This window comes from Schistocerca piceifrons, chromosome 6 (assembly GCF_021461385.2).
Source record: "Schistocerca piceifrons isolate TAMUIC-IGC-003096 chromosome 6, iqSchPice1.1, whole genome shotgun sequence".
In the NCBI taxonomy this organism is placed as follows: Eukaryota; Metazoa; Arthropoda; class Insecta; order Orthoptera; family Acrididae; genus Schistocerca; species Schistocerca piceifrons.
In genome coordinates, this window is record NC_060143.1 from 321,484,567 (window position 1) to 321,506,962 (window position 22,396).

Sequence of the window (22,396 nt, forward strand, 5' to 3'; positions counted from 1 at the left end):
CAATTGTGGAAACTAAGCAACTGAATATTACAAATAATGTTATTAAAGAATACGGCCGACCGACTACATCAATTAAGAGGGCACGTACATTCGCGAATGAGTGGTCAAAAATAAAATAAGCGTCAATACTGTGTAGAAAATGAGTCTTAAATATAGTTACGCTTGTACACACTGAATTGTATGCAAACACACGAAGGGGATAGAGGCACGTATATTTTGAGTGCAATCATCCCCCGTGGCCTGGATAAAAAGAATTACAGTTAAATGCCTTTATTCATCTTAGAACGTAAATGCGTGGACTTCTAAATTAACTGAAAAGAAAGACTGCAGGTTCTGAAAGTCGCGGCAAATGTAATGAAATTGATGGTAGCGGGCACGAAAGGAAAAAGATGAACACATTCACGTACCTCTACTGTTGAGCAGCGCCGCCCTGAACATAGTCGTCTCCATCTAAATTCTCTGCAAAAAATTAAAATAATAGTAAAAATTTTCCAGAATTTCATGATCTGGGACCCATGGTATCACAAAAGACGAAATCGCTCTGCTTCAAAATCACTTTCATTATTTAACCCAATTTTATCAGTAAGAAATGGCACAAGTCCTAACACAAGGACAGGATAACAGCGAAAGGTAACTTATTCTAAAACTAATAAACGAAGAGCGTAAAGCTTCTTTTGTGCAGCAAATGCTTTACGCATTAATCTCTGGTAGTTGAACTAATGTCTATATATTCATAAAAAAAATTTTTTTATATAATTCCTTTACAACGTGAAGCAGACAGTGATTGCTGTGAGATTATTGATGGGCATGTCAAATGGTTGCTGTGAGATTATTGATGGGCATGTCAAATGGTTGCAGCAGAGGTGATCCTACCTTTTGCTACGTGTGCTGGTCTATATAGTTTGTTCGATGTATTTGAACACTGAAACAAATGATATAGTTTATATTATGAGTCATCGAAAATTTTCAGCCGGTAATGTAAATTAAATAACAATCCGCAGATGCCTTTCTACAGGTGAGGCATCTGGCACGAAGCACAATTTTTTGTTTATTTGTTATTCAATTTTATAACGATGGTTTTGGGAGGATAGGATAGGTGGTTGGCTGTGGCCTTGCCAAAGGAACCATCCTGACATTTTTCTGAAATGCTTTAAAAAGCAAACTTCATTCTCCCGAATACGCAGTCAGTGTCCTAGCAACTGCACTGCCTCATCAGGTAGGTCCCAATGTACAATGCTCTTTTGAACACAAACAATTTTCAACAGATAACTTATAATACTGCACTGTATCACAGGATCCACTGTGGACACTCGCTCGTGTTATCTAACGTTTTGATTGCTTGGGTCTGCGTACAAAACAGAAGCGGTTCCTTCCGTGCAAAAGACATGGCATAACGACTGTGAACTAACCGAACAAAACACGCTCGGAGGAACGTAAAACAATAAACTAGTGAAGGAAGTATGATGGCCAGTTAATTTGGTAGCGGATGGAGCGTTAGGTAAGTAAGTAAAAGACAATGGCAGGCTCTGTTTAAACATAGTCTATCACGATTTTTGTACGCACTGTGACGTAAAGAGAAAAAGCATACCTTCAACAACTTGTGACGCGCACTGGAATGTGTCTTATCTATCAGATGCAAGCGTACAAATTCTCGTAGCACCGTGAGTTGCGGCTCCTTGTGGTGGGGACACTGATTAAGAGAGGGAGCAGCCGACAGGGGAGGCGCGCAGCAGCAGTTGAGGTCTGGACGGCGGCCCGGAGCCATGCGGATGTAGCCGTGGGCAGCTGACGGACGAACCAGGGCAGCCAGCCGCACTTCGACACCGCAGTGCCCGCCCAGGTATGGACAGCAACGCCGTACGGACTTCCCGTCACTAAAAGTTGGTCAGGCGCTAGTCGGACTCGCGCTCCGGGGATGTAAAAACTTAATTCTGTATACAGGGTGGTCCATTGATCGTGGCCGGGCCAAATATCTCACGAAATAAGCGTCAAACAAAAAAACTACAAAGAACGAAACTCGTCTAGCTTGAAGGGGGAAACCAGATGGCGCTATGTTTGGCCCGCTAGATGGCGCTGCCATAGGTCAAACGGAGATCAACTGCGTTTTTTCAAATAGGAACCCCCATTTTTTATTACTTATTCGTGTAGTACGTAAAGAAATACGAATGTTTCACTTGTACCGCTTTTTTCGCTTTGTGACAGATGGCGCTGTAATTGTTACAAACATATGGCTCACAATTTTAGACGAACAGTTGGTAATAGGTAAGTTTTTTAAATTAAAATACAGAACGTAGGTACGTTTGAACATTTTATTTCGGTTCTTCCAATGTGATACATGCACCTTTGTGAACTTATCATTTCTTAGAACGCATGCTTTTACAGCGTTATTACCTGTAAATACCACATTAATGCAATAAATGCTCAAAATGATGTCCGTCAAATGCATTTGGTAATACGTGTAACGACATTCCTCTCAACAGCGAGTAGTTGGCCTTCCGCAATGATCGCACATGCATTGACAATGCGCTGACGTATGTTGTCAGGCGCTGTCGGTGGATCACGATAGCAAATGTCCTTCAACTTTCCCCACAGAAAGAAATCCGGGGACGTCAGATCCGGTGAACTTGCGGGCTTCGACGACCAATCCACCTGTCATGAAATATGCTATTCAATACCGCTTCAACTGCACGCGAGCTATGTGCCGGACATCCATCATGTTGGAAGTACATCGCCATTCTGTCATGGCAGCGAAACATCTTGTAGTAACATCGGTAGAACATTACGTACGAAATCAGCATACATTGCAACATTTAGATTGCCATCGATAAAATGGGGGCCAATTATCCTTCCTCCCATAATGACTTCCCGGGTTCGATTCCCGGCGGGGACAGGGATTTTCTCTGCCTCGTGATGACTGGGTGTTGTGTGGTGTCCTTAGGTTAGTTAGGTTTAAGTAGTTCTAAGTTCTAGGGGACTGATGACCATAGCTGTTAAGTCCCATAGTGCTCAGAGCCATTTGAACATTTGAACCCAAAATGCCGCACCATACATTAACCCGCCAAGGTCGCTGATGTTGCACTTGTCGCAGCCATCGTCGATTTTCCGTTGCCCAATAGTGCATATTATGCCGGTTTACGTTACCGCTGTTGGTGAATGACGCTTCGTCGCTAAATAGAACGCGTGCAAAAATTTTGTCATCGTCCCGTAATTTCTCTTGTGCCCAGTGGCAGAACTGTACACTACATTCAAAGTCGTCGCCGTGCAATTCCTGGTGCATAGAAATATGGTACGAGTGCAATCGATGTTGATGGAGCATTCTCAACACCGACGTTTTTGAGATTCCCGATTCTCGCGCAATTTGTCTGCTACTGATGTGCGGATCAGCCGCGACAGCAGCTGAAACACTTACCTGGGCATCATCATTTGTTGGAGGTCGTGGTTAACGTTTCACATATGGCTGAAAAATTCCTGGCTCCTTAAATAACGCAACTATCCGGCGAACGGTCCGGACACATGGGTGATGTCGTCCAGGATACCGAGCAGCATACATAGCACACGCCCGTTGGGCATTTTCATCACAATAGCCATACATCAACACGATATCGACCTTTTCCGCAATTGGTAAATGGTCCATTTTAACACGGGTAATGTATCACGAAGCAAATACCGTCCGCACTGGCGGAATGTTCCGTGATACCACGTACTCATACGTTTGCGACTATTACAGCGACATCTATCACAACGCGAAAAAAGTGGTCCAACTAAAACATTCATATTTCTTTACGTGCTACACGAATATGTAATAAAAATGGGGGTTGATGGCCAACCATAGCGACATCTGGTTTCCCCCTTCAAGCTAGACAAGTTTCGTTCTTTGTAGTTTTTTCGTTTCATGCTTATTTCGTGAGATATTTGGCCCGGTCGCTATCAATGAACCACCCTGTAAAAACAGTGCATCCATTCCAGGAATCGAGAATCTCGACGATTTTTGTCCATTATCGCCATTGATACTGGTAAGATATCAGTCCCAGCGACTCCACGACTTCCGAGAATGTGCTAATTTCAAGTCTGAAATCGGATAGCAAATGACAAAAGAAAACTTTTCTGGTGTGTGATGTAATTAAACATTCACAGTTGTCGAATATTTTCATTTATTTTTACTTCTAAACCTTCCTTCCTGCCAAATTTCTTGAGACTAGGTCAACGAGAATTTCCCTACAGGTCTTAATGTGCAAGTTTGCAAGTATCAAAATCTATGAGATAAAAGGCCGCACTTTTTGATAGCTTCGACTTAGAAGATTATACAGGGTAAGTCACCTAACATTACCACTGGAAACACCTCCCAAACCACAACAAACACTCAATAACCAATTCCGCAGTCAGAAAGTGAGGAGAGGGACTGGTGTAACTGGTTAATACAAACCATTGAGAAATACACAGAAGTATGATTTTCAACGCATACTTACATTTTTTAAGTGGAAACCAGTTATTACTTTTAGCACAACTGAAAATAGAAAAAAATACTTAATCAATCCCGTTTCTTACATCGTAAAATGTTAATACATCTAGAGTATTGTGTAACGTAAAGTTGAGGCTTGAGTAACTTATAACGTAGGTACAGATGAGCCATGTTACGTCCACATGTTAACATTTTTATCAGTGTTTTTCTCTGAAGAACACTGTATGGCACTGATTCGTTGGAAGAAAATATGCATTAACATGAGAAAGTAGTTAAACTTACAAATTTGTTTTTTCTTTTCAATTACAGAATGTAAAAGAGTGTGTCCGAACATTTCAGGCCAATAAATGTTCAAAGTGGTGTCCATCATTTGCTGCACACATTTGCAATCTACCGCGTGATGAATGTCTTACACGACGCAGTACATCTGGTCTAATGCTGCCTCAATACGATGTTTCATATCCTCTGTGGTTGGAGGCACATCACGGTACACGTTCTCCTTTAACATACCCCACAGAAAGAAGTCAAAAGGTGTAAGATAAGAAGAACGGGCTGGCCAGTTTATGCGTTCACGTCCTATTACAGGCCCGTCGACCATTCTATCAATGGTCAGCCTAGTGTTCGTTGCAGACTGTGCATGAGCACCACCATGTTGATGCCACACACGTCTACACGTTTCCAGCCGGACATTTTCTAGCAATGTTGGCAGATCATTTTGTGGAAACTCGATGTATTTTATAGCTGTTTGGGTGCCTTCAATGAAGTGAGGACCAATCAAATGGTAGACAATTACTCCGCACCATACATTTACATTCCACGGTCGCTGTCGCTCTACCTGTCGAAGCCAGCGATCTTGTCCATCGACCAGTAATGCATGTTTCGTAAATTCACTGCACTGTGGTTCGTGGTTTGTGAAACCTGCTTCATCGGTAAAGAGGTAGAACTGCAACGCATTCTCTGTTAATCCCCATTGAGAGATATTCACTCGATTATTAAACTCATCTCTATGTAATGGCTGATGCAGCGACACATGATACGGGTGAAATTTGTGACGAAGTATGCGCATTACACTACTTTGACTCATTGCACTTCCTCTAGCGATGTCACGCGAACTCATGTGTGAGTTCACGGCAACAGCAGCTAACAAATCAACTGCACCTACCTGTCCTGCGATGGGTTTGTTACGGACCCGTTTGCATGTTACGACCATACCTATTGTTTGTAGATGTTTTCAAATGTGCGACGCGTTGGATGATCTCTGTCCGGGTACCTTTCTGCATACAACCTTCAGGCTGCAGCTGCATTTTGGCTACACTCGCCATAGATGAGTTTCATCTCTGCCTTTTCAGAGTTAGAATAAAACATTTTCACAGTTCTTACAACACTGTACACACTGTTATAATTGCGACCTTCTCACATTCCTACTGAGCATACGTCTGTTCCTACTTGTGTACGGTATAATATCACAGACATCCGGCAACACAGTGTATTACAGTTATTCTGAGTACAAGGACTAATTCAGCAAGCGCTACATGCAGACACTGAGAAAGCCAAACTCGTGAACATTGTAGTCCTCGTAAACATACCCCTGCACATCATGCTTGTTACAACACGTGACTGAACGTCTGAGGTTTCAAGCGTCAACTTTACGTTACAAAGTACTCCGTATGTACTTAACATTTTACAATGTAACAAACGACACTGATTAAGTATTTGTTTCTATTTTCAATTGTACTGAAAATAATAACAGGTTTCCATCTAAAAAACCATTAGTAAGTGACAAAAATCATGCTACCGCGCATTTCCCTCTCCTCACTTTCGGTCTGTGGTATTGGTTATTCAGTGTTTGTTGTGGTTTTGGAGGTGTTTCCAGTGGTAATGTTAGATAACTCACACTGAATTTATCACAGAACCAATGAACCATAGATTCCTGTATGTAACATAAATGTCAACTTGATACGTCTAAGCGTTCTTGAGAAAAAGGGGTCTTTACAGACATACAGTCAGATAAAAAATGATTTTTTTTCATGTCATATAATTATAATTTAAAATTGGAAATTTTCTCTTTTACTGTGAAACTTTTCTTCTTGGCAAATTTCATTATTCTAGGCCTACGGGAAGTACCCCTTAGGATTTGACGAGTGACTTTGCTAGTATTAAAATATGTAACAAATAGCCGTGTCATTTGACTGCTTGGAAGCTTCAGTTTCTTACACCACCAAGGGACCATAGATCTTAACACGTCACATAAATTTCAGCATGATAAATCTAACCATTCCTGAAAAAAGTCGGATAGAGAGACAGATGGACAACAAAGTGATCCCATAAGGGTTCCGTTTTTACCGACTGAAGTACGGAGCATCGTAAAAATCACTATAATAATCGTGCAATTATGCAATCACTCGACGAGCGCTAGCACAAAGTTGTAATTATCATGTCCAAAAAATGCGTCAGGACGATGATATTTGGTGATGCTGTTACCTATTCTCTACAGTGCGTCGGATATTTCCCAACGATGGATGCCTTGCTGCAGACCTTCCACTAAGAAAATCAAATCGTCCTCATTATAGAAATGCCAGTCCATTTGTGTCATGTTAGCAGAAGACGGATCGGGGGGGGGGGGGGGGGGGAGAGCAGGAGAGGAACAGGGGAGGGGGGGGGGGAGGGTGCTCGCGTTCCGCACTCTAAAAAATAAATTAAAGATTGAATCTCGACCGCTGAAGTTCATATACAACGGTTATTCGGAAAGTAAGATCCAATTATTTATAAAACATACCACCATCACAATCTTATTCAAACGCCTTTTTTTAATATTTAATTTCTCATATGTTCCTCCGTTTTTACAGACTTTCCAAACCTGTTTAAACATTTGTCACAACGCTCTACAAGCTTATTTATGGATTCTTCCGTCGCTTCTTGTTAGAACAATTCCATATTGAGGATTGAATAACACTTAGGCGGTTTTTTTGTTCTACTGATTTTTATTTGTATGAATTAGTTTTCGGCTATTAGGCCATCTTCAGATAACTACTGGCTATTGTTCACAAGGAGCTTGTGTTCTTACGAACCAAACATTCTGCACTAAGATACAACTCACTTACATACGATCTTTAGTTGTGGTATTGTCTTTGGAATTGTCAAACGGGTCTTTTGACTTTTTTTCTGTAAAACTGTTCCTCAACATAATAAATCACATTTTATGGTTTGTCAGTACCATGCATGATAACAATTAGAATTATTTAGAATACACATTATTACAAAATTACAATTTTTTGCATTTGTTGTGAACAGTTTGCACTGGACACTAATTGTTGGTTGTACAACAGCGATGTTTTCTTTGGGAGTTACATTTTGTTATTAGAAAAATTGTGCATTAGTATATATCAAATATTACATTGTTACAGTTGAGTCACAGTTAGGAATGTAAAGACATAAGGGATATTACATTATATTGGGGTGTGAATTTGTTTACTATTGGGACGCTTTGTGGTTAGTAGCAGGTTTACTGTACAGTGTAAATTTTAAGAGTTGTGATGTGCTCAGTTGCAATTGGTCATTTAGAACCAGCTGGGGATTTAGGGCTAAGTGTTTGTTAATTTCAAGTGCTTCTAGTAGGCTGAGTTTTCTGCCTTTGTTGGGTATATGTAGCACTTCTGTGTGTGTTAGATACTTGTTTCCTTCTTTGAGCACATGTTCAGCAATGGTGAAGTCTGATTTATTTAATCTTCACCTGCGTTCATGTTCAGTCAGCCTTGTTGATATGGACCGGCCCGTTTGACCAATGTACAGTTTATTGCAGTCAGTGCAGGTTATTTTGTAGACCCCACTGTTGCTTAGTTCATCTGTTTTGTCCTTTCTGCTGAGTAGGAGATTAGCTGTAGTGCCTCTTACATAAAATGATGTTTAATAGTTTTGGGATATCAGTGTTTTGGCTAGTTTGTCTGATAGCTTACCTAGATATGGAATAGTACACCAGTTGATTTTTGGTGTGGTTTTTATTGCAGAGGTGGCGTAAATGTAGGGCAAGATTTTCCTTCTTTGTTTCTTGTGTAGGAGTTTGTCAACTAATTCAGGGTTATAGCCATTGTTATGGCTTTTGTATCCCTACGCATAGACGTCTGGTGCCTGTGACGGTAATCAGTTTATAATTGCTTCTGTTGCGATGTGCTCGCGGCCGAGAAACTATTTTAGAAAAACTGCTCGGTGCCAAGTCAGGAATCTACGGTGGGTGGACAATATGTTTCCATCCAAAAGATGTGATCAGATTCTGGGTTTAAGGCAGAAAGGTTTCTGGCATTTTCATGCAGCAACAAAACTCCACACATCAGGAGGCCACATCGCTTTTTCCATATTACAGGACGAAGTTCAGTCAGCGTAGCGCAGTAAGCGGCTGCGTTTATTTCAGTCTCTTGCTGCGTAAACTCGACTAACAAGACCCCATGAATGTCCCAAAACACGGTTTCCATTACCTTGCGTGTTGACGTTGTCTGCTTGGTCTTCATTTTGACTGCTGATGTCGTCTGACGTCATTCCATCGACTGACGTTTCAACTCTGGGGTCAGAAACCCACATCTCGTCCCCTGTTACAGTGTTCTCTAAAAACCGATCACGTTCCTTACGGCATCTATCCAAAAAATCAAGAACGCAAGCCACTGCTTCCATTTCGTGTTTCTCAGTAAGTAGCTTGGCAACACAATGTGTGCATAGTTTGCGAATTTACAAATTTTTAGAGACAATTTTGTGCCGAGTTGTTCTACTCACAATCCGAAATTTCTATGCTAAAGCCGAAATGGTGTGCCGCCGGTCTTCACGAATCATTTCGTACACGGCTTTGATCAAATCTTCTAAGATCACTGATTGCCGGCCTGATCGCGGTTCATCACGGACATTTTCATGTCCACCCATTTACGTAATCACTTCGCTGTCACTCATAGCACGCCATACACCTCATTTATCTGGCGATGAATTTGCGCTGTTTGAGTGTTCCTTGGTGTCAAAAACCTAACCATTTATCGTATTTCACAGTCGTCGGGCTGATCGAATGTTTCAAATATTTTGGACACTGTAAACCGCACCCTGCGACAAAACCAACGTAAACGGCGTCTTTGGCATACCGGGTGTCTGTGCACTTGCACGTTTCTATGTTTGTGTAACATTCGATTAGTTACGGCGATTCTGACTTTACTTTCCGAATAACCCTCGTAATTTGGGTTGTCTTTCCCGAGCGTATCACCGCTGTGACGAGCCTAAAATAAAAATCCCCCGAAAAAAGTAATTTTCCAGTACAAAAAATCGTATAAAGCGGTCATAGAATTCGTATCTGACTGCCTTCAATGACGTTTCGCCGCTTCGAGCGACGATAATCGCCAAAGAAGTGGGGTGAGTCTTTGGATCACTTTTTTATAATTTCAGCTCTAGCTAGCTCTGTAACAGAAGTACACTTTTATTTCGTGATGATGTTACAACGTTTCAAGAATGATGGAGAAGGGAAATGTATCAATTTAAGGTAAGGGACCCTGGACCGGAAGCGACCGAGACGAAACTTATAACCGAAAACCGTTCTGATACCTCTGACAATGGAAATACATGTATTGGTACTATTATTACTACGAGTGTAGGGATATAATATGGACAAAAACAACAAGAATGTCTAATTAACATCGACTCTCAACCGCCTAACTTACTAAACATGCGCACTTGTTCATCTTCGATACTGTAAAACACATCTCATCTACTGCAAGATATTTGGTTTTCATGTATTTGGAGAAGCCTAAAAGAAGAAATAAATGTCCAGTAAACGTGGTTTCAAAAATGAATACATTAAGAACTATGAGCGCCTGTTCATCTTCGCTGCTGTGTAACAGCTCTTCTACTGTATAAGTTCTAATAGCTCTTGGTGTTTGCATTTTCGACTCCATGTTTACTGGACATCTTTCCTTCTTTTGGTCCAAGCTACCTCCTCCAAATACGTGAAAACCTAAGAGTCTGCAGTCGAGAACATGTGTTTTACAGTATCGAAGAGGAAAAAGTGCTCATAGCTCTTAATGTATGGAATTTAGGCCTATGTTTACTAGACTTTTTCTTGTTTTCGTCCACACTGCCATTTCAACAAGTTTCCTACCCTACAATCTTAACAACATCAGTATCAGTACATGAATTCCACTGTCAGAGACATCAGGACGATTTTCGCTAATAACTTCCGATTCTGTAGGGTCTGGACCAGGGTCCCTTACATCAAATTGATACATTTTCACTTCTCCACCATCCCTGAAAGTTTGTAACATCATCAAGAAATTACCAAGTACACTCCTGGAAATTGAAATAAGAACACCATGAATTCATTGTCCCAGGAAGGGGAAACTTTATTGACACATTCCTGGGGTCAGATACATCACATGATCACACTGACAGAACCACAGGCACATAGACACAGGCAACAGAGCGTGCACAATGTCGGCACTAGTACAGTGTATATCCACCTTTCGCAGCAATGCAGGCTGCTATTCTCCCATGGAGACGATCGTAGAGATGCTGGATGTAGTCCTGTGGAATGGCTTGTGGCTTGCCATGCCATTTCCACCTGGCGCCTCAGTTGGACCAGCGTTCGTGCTGGACGTGCAGACCGCGTGAGACGACGCTTCATCCAGTCCCAAACATGCTCAATGGGGGACAGATCCGGAGATCTTGCTGGCCAGGGTTGTTGACTTACACCTTCTAGAGCACGTTGGGTGGCACGGGATACATGCGGACGTGCATTGTCCTGTTGGAACAGCAACTTCCCTTGCCGGTCTAGGAATGGTAGAACGATGGGTTCGATGACGGTTTGGATGTACCGTGCACTATTCAGTGTCCCCTCGACGATCACCAGTGGTGTACGGCCGGTGTAGGAGATCGCTCCCCACACCATGATGCCGGGTGTTGGCCCTGTGTGCCTCGGTCGTACGCAGTCCTGATTGTGGCGCTCACCTGCACGGCGCCAAACACGCATACGACCATCATTGGCACCAAGGCAGAAGCGACTCTCATCGCTGAAGACGACACGTCTCCATTCATCCCTCCATTCACGCCTGTCGCGACACCACTGGAGGCGGGCTGCACGATGTTGGGGCGTGAGTGGAAGACGGCCTAACGGTGTGCGGGACCGTAGCCCAGCTTCATGGAGACGGTTGCGAATGGTCCTCGCCGATACCCCAGGAGCAACAGTGTCCCTAATTTGCTGGGAAGTGGCGGTGCGGTCCCCTACGGCACTGCGTAGGATCCTACGGTCTTGCCGTGCATCCGTGCGTCGCTGCGGTCCGGTCCCAGGTCGACGGGCACGTGCACCTTCCGCCGACCACTGGCGACAACATCGATGTACTGTGGAGACCTCACGCCCCACGTGTTGAGCAATTCGGCGGTACGTCCACCCGGCCTCCCGCATGCCCACTATACGCCCTCGCTCAAAGTCCGTCAACTGCACATACGGTTCACGTCCACACTGTCGCGGCATGCTACCAGTGTTAAAGACTGCGATGGAGCTCCGTATGCCACGGCAAACTGGCTGACACTGACGGCGGCGGTGCACAAATGCTGCGCAGCTAGCGCCATTCGACGGCCAACACCGCGGTTCCTGGAGTGTCCGCTGTGCCGTGCGTGTGATCATTGCTTGTACAGCCCTCTCGCAGTGTCCGGAGCAAGTATGGTGGGTCTGACACACCAGTGTCAATGTGTTCTTTTTTCCATTTCCAGGAGTGTGTTTTCTTATCCAATACGAAACGATAGCGCTAGCATTATTTGTGCTGCAGTCTTTTCCAAAACTGTAAGTTACTCCAGGAAAGTATGGTTTTTCCAGATGTGAAAAACTGTTAAATTATTATGTCATTAGGAAAGTGGTGCGATCGAGAAAATCTTATCAGTACTGTATTTAACGGTGTCTGTGCTACACTATTACTCTACTGTACACCAATAATCTGCAAGCTAAATCAAATTAATAAGAAGTACTATCAAAATCCAGTTACAAGTTAAATGATTCTGAAGTAAAAGCTATTGGCAATTAACGCAAATTTCCATTTTCACGACAGGTAAAGTTGTTAAGATAATGTAGAAACTAAGTTCATTTGCAAATATCACGTGTTGCACTGTAGGATCTCTCTTTCAAGGTATAAGATGGTGCACGCCTGACGAGCTTTAACATCTACCCATTATGTAACTAGTTTTAACAATATACACAGTTTTACTCACCATGAAACTCTGTAACTGAAGAATTAACAACATACTCCAAATAGTTTTAATATATTATACAGCAGTTAAACATGTAGAGCTCGTAATGTTTACAAAATCCGCACAAAACATAATCTCATTTCTCACAGCAACAAAAACAGCAGAAAACTGCCAGAAACTGCTTATGGTGATCTGTAGAGTGCTTTCCTTCACATGATTCTAAAATCGGTCATTATACTGAAGCACTATTCGGGAAAAGTCATGTGTTCCTCGGTGCAGTAAGCTCCAGCAGTTAATCACTTCACCTACTAAATGACAGACAAAGAATAAGTAATTGTCCCAGCTCCACGCAGCAATTAAAAAACTTCACATTCGGCAATTGATTGAATATTAGTAACCACAGAGTCATACATATTCACTAAGTAAAGTAAACGATTAATCACTAAACTATAAACTCTCAGTATATTCTGCAAATAATAATATAGATGCCCCTCAAAATAATAACTGCATGTGAGTCTTTGAAAATAATCAAACAAAACTGCAGTATCTCTACACAAGTATATGCCAGTCAAGAATAGATACAATTATACATTAACTTGGTTTTGCACTGCTGGGAACTCTGCTTGTGCACGTCATAACTTTATGTTGTTGATTGTGTCCCAGTATCTCACAATGGTTGACAGTGACTATGGCCATGGAGTTTCAACGGTAATAAATAATATTTTAACAGCCTAAAGTGTAATGACTTCATGAATAAACGTCACTAATGTTGTGGACCGAAACCTCATCAAAATTCTGTATTTGAAATTATTATTTCCACATCTTAAGGCTCTAAGCAATATGGCACTTAACATCTGAGGTCATCAGTCCTATATCTTACGTTTGCAATTAATATTTAGTGGGGAATAAGTGCGTAACTCGAGCTTTATAAGGGAGACGCAAATTTTGATAGCCAAAATAAGCAGCATGCTTGATTGTGTCGTTTGCAGAATGAGCTTGGGCGTTGTATCGGAGCAAAAAGACCCGCTTGGACAGCACCCCATGCAGCTTCGCCTTGACAGCATCCAGTAACCTTTTCAGAGGAATTTGGTGGTATGCTCCTGAGACAATTTGGATACGAGCATATTCTGTTAGAACCACTTCACAGAAGTCCCACTAACATCGAATTGCCTATTCCAAGGTTGGTACATCCACATTTTTCCACTGCTTGCTCCTTGCCCATTTCTCTGTGGGTCACAGTGCTACACCCAACAATCGTTCATTGTGAGGCAGTGGCTGAAGAAGTCATCTGGCTCGGTCTTACACAGCCACAACATTTCCTTTACCCCTTCGGTTCGATGGTGTTTTTGAATGCATGTAACTGAGGCGCCTTGCCACGGTTCGCGCGGAGGTTCGAGTCCTCCCTCGGGCAAGCGGGCTATGTTGTCATTAGCGTAAGTTAGTTGAAGTTATGTTAAAGTAGTGTGTAAGCCTAGGGACCGATGACCTCAGCATTTTGGTCCCACAGGAACTTACTGCAACATTCGAAACGTCCCCTTAGAAAAATTTATGAATTACTGTGCTGGTAAACCTCTTACGTTATTTGAGTCTCAAACAGCTGAGCAAAACTGAACGTACTCACACATTTCTCTCTTTACTTATTCTGATCATCACTAAACTGACACACAATATTTTTAGAGCAACGCAAACTGTCTTTCAATAATCCCTACAAAAGAATGGCCGTGGCTAACAATAACCTATACCTTTCATGAATCACTTACCTCACAAAAATCTTCGTTACTCGAACTACAGCAATACAGCGAGCGCCAATACTGGCAGCTAAATAAAAGATTCTAACGACTGAAGGGACTAACTACTGATAGGCATAGTTAGCAAATGAAAGATTTTGATAGAGAACAAACAATGTATTTACCTTAATAGTGTTCAAAAGTCACTGCTCTTGGTCGTTAAGTGAAGACGCGTGGCCTCCGTGTTGTCCATGATGAGGGGTAATGCCGAAAATTTGACATCCAGTCTTACAAATTTCGTTTTTCTGGCAGACGCACGTCCTGATCATCCGCTCTCAAAACTCCGCCATCTCTCTCCCCACGTCCACCACTGCTGGCGGCTCACCTCTAACTGCGCAATGCTACGCGCTGTTCACATCCAACTGCCCAACACTACAATAGCAAATATTCCAACAATGCAAATCAGCCACAGACTGCACACGGCGCAGTCAGTGATTTTCGTACAGAACGCTACGTGGCGTTACCAACATAAAAACCTAAACAGCCTACTTACACATTCTAAAATTTAAATTTTGAATGCATATAAACAGCCGAGGAACTTAGCGGGCGGTGGGTGATCTTTGCCGTGTTCAAAATGTCGTGCAGTCTGTTGACAACTGATACATGGCTGATTTTCATTACGTCTCTAGTGTAATACGCCAGTCTGGGAGGAGCAGTGACTCTACTTCTCTAGTGGTTCCGGCTCTTCACCGGGACATGGTCTGCCGCTTCGTCCTTAGTCATTTAGACCTGTTTGAGCACACGGGAAGCTACTCATAATCTAACCACTGTTTCATACAGTGAGATGACAAAAACCATGGGACACCTCCTAATATCGTGTCGAACCTCTTTTGACCGGCCAAGCAATGATTGGTTCAGTTGCACTAGAGGACCCACCCCATTCCACACAAACACAGCTCACACAATTATGAAGCCACCAACAGCTTGAACAGTGCCTTGTTGAAAACTTGGTTCCACGGCTGTGTGTAGTCTACAACACACTCCAACCCTGCCGTTAGCTCTTACCACATGAAATCGAGACTCATGTGACGAGACTACGGTTTTACAGAAATCTAGGGCCCAACTGATGTGGTCACGAGCCCAGGAGAGGCGCTGCAGGCGGTGTCGTGCTGTTAGAAAAGGCACCCGTATCGGTCGTCTGCTGCCATAGCCCACTAGCGCCAAATTTCATAACTGAAACTTTCATCGTACTCCCAGTTTAATTACTGCGGTTATTTCACTCAGTGTTGGTTGTCTCTCAGTGCTGACAATTCTACGCAAACGGCGCCGCTCTTGGTCGTTAAGTGAAGGCCGTGGCCTCTGCGTTGTCCATGATGAGGGGCAATGCCTGAAATTTGATACTCTCGGCACACTCTTGACGCTGTGGATCTCGGAATATTGAATTCCTTTACGATTTCCGAACTAGAATATCCTATGCGTGTAGTTCCAACTACAATTCTGAGTTGAAAGTCTTTTAATTCCCGTCGTGTCGCTATAATCACGACGGACACATTTTCAGATGACCCACCTGAGTACAAATGACAGCTCCGCCAACGTACGGTCAATTTATACCTTATGGACGTGATACTACCGCCATATGTATGTGTACATATCGCTATCTTATGACTTTTTTCAACTCATTGTATGTTGGTGCGTTGCAGTCCTACACTTCCTCTAACTCAGCAACAAGTGTTGCAATGTTGCTTCCCTTCAAATGCTGAAAATGAATTACCGCACTTCATCAACGGACTACGTAGTTTTGCTTTGGCTCCTCAAGTGATGTGTTACGATGCCGTGTCGAGGGTCTTCAGTGTGGGCTGTGACTACAAACATGTAGCTGTAAACAGACAAAAAAATACGAGGTTTTTTTTTTTTTTTGGTGTGGTCATTAAAACTTTGAGCAACCCTCGCCTATCATTTGAAGTTTAGAAGTGCCATTGGATTGTGTCCGTTCACTTTCAAATTGCGCTGCTATATGGGGCTTTGGAGAGTGGATACTATGAAACTGTTTGTGGTAGTGTTTTCCTTTGTGTCAATCTCTATATTATCACGTAAGAATCGTTTTACGTCTTTTATTAGGAACTTTAGTGGGCCCATGGTTAAATTTTGAGCTAGGGAGTGAGGCGAATTTGATCTTTCGAAATATGTGACTGATTAATTCTGAATTTGTAATTTAGATAAATCTTTTGCAATGTTGACTGGAAGTTGTAAGAAATTTTGAAGGTGGCAGGGATAAAATACAGTGAGTGAAAGGTTATCTACAACTTGTACAGAAACCAGACTGTAGTTCTGTTGAATTTTTTTCTGTTAAGAGCGACGTGTTGAGTTGTAACTGCAAGGAAGTCTTTAATCCAGTCGCAAATCTGGTCCGATACTGGGTATGCTCGTATTTCTTTCCCTAAAGGACAGTGCGGGAGTGTCAAATGCCTTCCTGGAGGCAAGTAACACGGCTTCACCCAATGAAATGGAAGCAGTACTTGAGGAGGAAGTGAGATTGGGTTGTAGCGTATCCCCGATGTTATTCAGTCTCTACACTGCGCAGGCTACGAAAGACATCAGCGAGAAACTTGAAAAGGTAATTAAACTGTAGAAAGAAGAAACTAAAACTTTGAACTTTTCCGGCAACATTTTATCCTATCAGAGAGCGGAATAGACCATGTCTTGAAAAGAGGTTAGAAAAGTAACACGAACAAAATTAAGGCAACGTAATGGAATGTATTCGAATTAAATCAGGTGGTAGTGAGGGAATTAGACTAGGAAATGAGACCACTAAAAGCAGCAGATCAGCATTGTCATTTATGCATCAAGAAGTAGAGAGTATATAAAATGCAAACTGCCAAAAAATGGTTCAAATCGCTTTGAGCACTAAGGGACTTAACTGCTGAGGTCATCAGTCCCCTAGAACTTAGAACCACTTAAACATAACTAACCTAAGGACATCACACACATCCATGCCCGAAGCAGGATTCGAAGCTGCGACCGTAGCGGTCGCGCGGTTCCAGACTGTAGCGCCTGGAACCGCTCGGCCACACCGACCGGCTGCAAACTGCCAACAGCAAGGAAAACATTTATGAAAAAAGAGATATTTGCTAACATAAATGTTATAAAGTTTTTTCTGAAGGCCTATAGAGAGCTTAACACCGAACTTTTTGGTGCTCCTGTCTAAAGAGGTGGTGAATGGCTGGAAAGCGTATCGTTTCCACGAAAAATGGCGTTTCTTGGTGATAAGCAGTAAAATGTCAGAGATATGTACTAATGTTATGAAGATATCAATACTCCCATCGTCTTGATCTATGGCAATCCATGTTCAGTTGTCAGAAGAGGGTAAAACTTAATGCTTAAACTTTATGCGAGAAATTTTAAACTTAGGTTTACTATCATATCATAAATTAATTCTTTCTTAATTCTGGCAACAACTGCCTCCCATTCTTTTCGATCGGTTCCCATTACCGCAGCAATAAACGTCAAAGAACTTGGGTACAATTGAATGAGCAGTTGAAATGATTAAAAATATTGTGCTGTGTTGGACATACTGTAGGTACATATTTCAAAATTTTCCCTTTCCCTCTTTGCACTCTAAAACTTTCGGATCACATTTGCACAGGATGTGAAACATGAACGTCTGAAACCATATGTTCCTGCCGAACCTTCACTTCTGTGATGCAAACTAATACGCCACAGGTAGCAAAAACTGTAGACGGTTAGAATTAATCGTGAATGCTTGTGTGCATTACCTCTGCAACGTCCTTATATTTGACCATGTCAGTGTTCCACACGCCCAGTTAGATGGGTTGCAAACCAGACACGTTACGTGGCACTACTTCTATTTCATCAGCCCCTCAGTTCACTAGCACTCCAGTGCCTTGCATCAGAGCCGATTCCTGTCATGTCATCACAATCGAAACATATATTTGTTACAACAGTGGTATGTGGGCGAGTGTTATCCAGTTGGAAAACATCCCTGGGATGCTGCTCATGAATGGCAACAGACTGATGTACAAATTTGTTGTCAGGGTGCTTGGGATAGTGACGAGAGTGCTCTTGCTGTCATACGAAATCGCACCGCACACCGTAACTCCAGATGTAGGTCCGGTGTGTCTAGGCACGCAGACAGACTGCTTGCAGGTCCTCAACTGTCCTTATAACCAACACCACGGCCACCACTGTCACCGAGGCAGAGCCAGATTCCATCAGAAAACACCCTGCCCTCCAATGAGCTCTCGTTTGACACCATTGAAGTCGCAAATGGCGGAGGTTTGGTCTCAGTGGGACGCACGCTACAAGGGGCTGGCTCGGAGCCGTCCTTGAAGTAACCGATTTCTAACAGTCCGTTGTGCCACTGTGGCTGCTCAGACTGCTGCTTCAGATACAGTGTGATGCGCCAGAGCCTTACGCTGAACACGGTTGTCTTTCCTCTAGGCAGTGCCAGGTGGCCGTCCGAAGCCCGTTCTTCTTGCGACCGAACATTCTCGTGACAATAGCAGCCAGCAATCATGGACTGTGGCTACGTTCCTGCCAAGTCTTTCTACATTATGTAGAAGGAGCATCCAGCCTCTTGTAGCTTTATTACACGACCTCGTTCAGACTCGATGAGGTGCTGATAATGGCTTCTTTGTCGCCTTAAAGGCATTCTTTACTAATACTCACCACGTCCAATCTCTAAGGGTAACTAACACTCACGCTGTTGCAGCGTGTATTTAAAGCAAAGCTGCTGTGCATCCTCATACGATGCCACAACTGCCACTGTTATGCGACTGGCGTGAAATCTGAATAGACATCATTGTCAGATGTATAAACACGCCTACCAATTTTTGTTTACGTCGCATAACTCCTTCTTGGTGATGCGACTTTTTTCCGTCAGTGTATAATACTAAGAACAGTCCATCATCCATAAATTATCTTTACTCTTGTACAGAAAAGAACAAAGTATTCAGCCATAATAGTATCTGATTATCTCTCTTGTGAATTAAAGATGCTGACAGGCTGGCAGGCAATGACAGTTTTAGAAATACATTGAAATCCTTTCTGAGGAAGAGCTTCTTCCAGTTCATAGATGATTTCCTGTATAGACAGTAAGTATGTGGTTGGACGGCATTTAATAAATTTTGTTGTAGGCTACAATTTTAAAAAAAGGCAGAGAAAAATCGAGATATGTAATTGACTAGTATATAGTCATTTTTCCACAAAGAAAATATATCTTACTCAGCACGACTCGGTCTATTGCTCATGAGAGATACCTATATTGCTAGTCGCTCTGTGGTAGAACTTGTTCGGATTTCCGTTATCTCGCCAGGCTACTTGATAATCTAATTCTCACTGAATACTGCTGTGCCTCTATAAAAATGCGTTTTTCTTTCCCCTATCACTTCTTTAAAGTTCATTCATATTAATTTGCACATCTCCATTACTTTATCTTTCCTCAGTAAATTGTGGATTGTGCAAGTAAATTGTATTACACTGAGGTGATAGCAGTAATGAGATACCCATCTGCACATATACAGATGGCGTTGGTATCGCAAAAGGCACAAAAGAGCAGAGCATTGTCGGAGATGTCATTTGTCCTCAGGTGACTAACGTGAAAAGTTTCCGACGTGGTTGTGGCGTCACGACTTTCAACGCGGGATGGTAGTTGGAGCATTTGGGAAACCTTTAGTGAATTCAGAATTCCGAGCTCCAAAGTGTCAAGAGTTTGCCGAGAATACGAAATATCAGGCATTCACTTAACGAATGATAGAAGCGTTGTTTGCGTACAGTTGTCATTGCAAACAGAGTCATTCCATGTCAAATCAACACACTTTAAATAAAAATTTTACCTCACCCTCTTAGATTTTGCTGAAAGTTGGCATACTTATAGTGGGTGTTGAAACTAAGAAAAATACCAAATTTCAATTTTTTACCTCAAACCATTCCTGAAATATGGTCATGTAAACTTTTCAAAAACTGGCCAAAAATGTGTGAACGGACTTTTTTTAAATTGCCCTAGGAGCTGCCCTAATTGAGCTAGAGAACTGAGAAAGGAGTCATTTTGCAGCATTTTTCATGCTCTTTCCAGTGATAGACAAAAAACATAGCTTCTAATTAATAACCTTTTTCAAAATGGTAATTAATATTTTGATTTAATTTTTTTACAAAAAGTACATAATTGAAAATTTTCAAAATATTTCCATAACTACTTCATACTGTTGTAAATCACATGGCAAAATATAAATATGGGATGATGATGGGTTCATTGTTAAAAAAAAATTCCGGACTCTTGTTTTTTCACTAATGGCCCTATTTTGACCAAACTGACCTTTAAGGGAGTACGTCAGTAGAGGACCGTATACATAGGCCTTGATGGCTGTACAATAATTCAGAGACTGGAGCCATTGTTGAGATGATGTAGTCTGCATTGTTACCTTCTAAGGCTTTGTGTGCCTACAACATTATTGTGCACTGCGATTTTAGTGCAAATCAGTTGTTACCTCTGTGTTGACCAGTCTGTATCTATTATATTTAATAGTTCATTTTCAAGTAAATCTACACATTGAAGGACAGTTTATAAGTGGTTTTTGTATAAATATGGAACCAAGTAAAAAGTGCAGTGGTGTAAGAGTGCAGTATTGTAATCCATTGAAGAAGTCAAATCATTTTATTAGAGACAGAAAAAATTGAGAAATGTCACAACATGGATGCCCAAATAATTCCCTCAAATACCAAGTGGTGCCAAGATTTGCGATAAATGTAGGAAAGATGTAACCAAATTGAGAAAAACACCAGAGCCCATCAGTTATGAAAGTGTTGAAGAAGAATCTTCTGGATCAGAGATAATCATCCGAGACCAAGACAATGACTCCAGTCCAACTTCAGTACCTGTTAAAACATTTAACACAACACTTCAAGAACTAGGTGAGTCCCCAATTCACAAGAGAAAACTAACATCTAGGCATTACACCAAATCAAAAGTGAAGAAAATCTCATCAATGACATGTAAACTTCTTGTTGCTCCTGAAACTTCTTCGTCAGATACTGATAATGATGAACCTGTTCTTGAAAATCTTAAAAGAAACTTTAAACATTCTATAAGTAGAGCAAAAAAAACAATGATTCTTACAAGTTTACCTGAAAAGTAGAGTGTCAGGGAAATAATGAGGGAATTTAATGCTCCTAATTACATTGTTCAGCAGTCCAAAAAAATTTTGAAAGAGAGAGGATTCATGGAAGGTCCAAACCCAAAACCAGGGAAGTGTTTACCAACAGAAACTGTCAAAACTGTACATTCATTTTATGAAAATGATGAAGTTAGCAGGGCAATGCCAGGTATTAAAGATTGTGTGACAGTTACAGAAACAAGTGGAAATTAAACAAAAATATCAAAAAGACTTATTTTGTGTAATCTTAAAGAAGCTTACAAACATTTTAAAGACAAGTTTCCTGACACAAAAATAGGATTCTCTAAATTTGCTGAGTTGAGACCAAAACATAGTGTATTAGCTGACCAGAGTGGCGCACACACACTGTCTGTGTGTGCACAACTCACCGAAACATAACATTAATGATAGAGAATGCCAAACTAAATACAGTAACAAACAGCACCTTAAACAATTATAAGCAGTGCATTGCAAAAATGCTTTGCAACCCATCATCAGTTGATTGCAACATGGGAAACTGTGAATACTGACCAGGAGAAACTGTCACACGTAAAATTTTAAAAGACTCTTTTCATGAAAACTTAATTGAAGAAGTTCAGTTCCGACAGTGGATGTCAGTTGACCGATGTAATCTGGAAATTGTTCAGAAAACTTCTGAATAATTCATAGATTTATTTTGTAGTAAGATGTCAACTTTGATTAGGCATGACTTCATTGCCAAGCAACAACGAACATTCCTTAACTCCACAAGAGAAAATCTTATGGAATCTGAATTTGTTGTCATCTGTGATTTTTCAGAAAATTATAGTATAGTTCTGCAGGATGAAGCTCAGAGTTTCCAC

General features: G+C 41.7%; 1 protein-coding gene across 1 annotated transcript in view; it reads left to right on the forward strand.

The window, feature by feature from the left end:
• The first annotated feature begins 1,725 nt into the window (after nt 1-1,725).
• The window catches only part of LOC124802741 (sodium-coupled monocarboxylate transporter 1-like), a 183,821-nt gene continuing 163,150 nt past the window's right edge, over nt 1,726-22,396 (forward strand). Inside the window, exon 1 of the mRNA XM_047263724.1 lies at nt 1,726-1,840. The gene's annotated coding sequence lies outside the window, so the exon portion shown is untranslated. The remainder of the gene's footprint in view (nt 1,841-22,396) is intronic.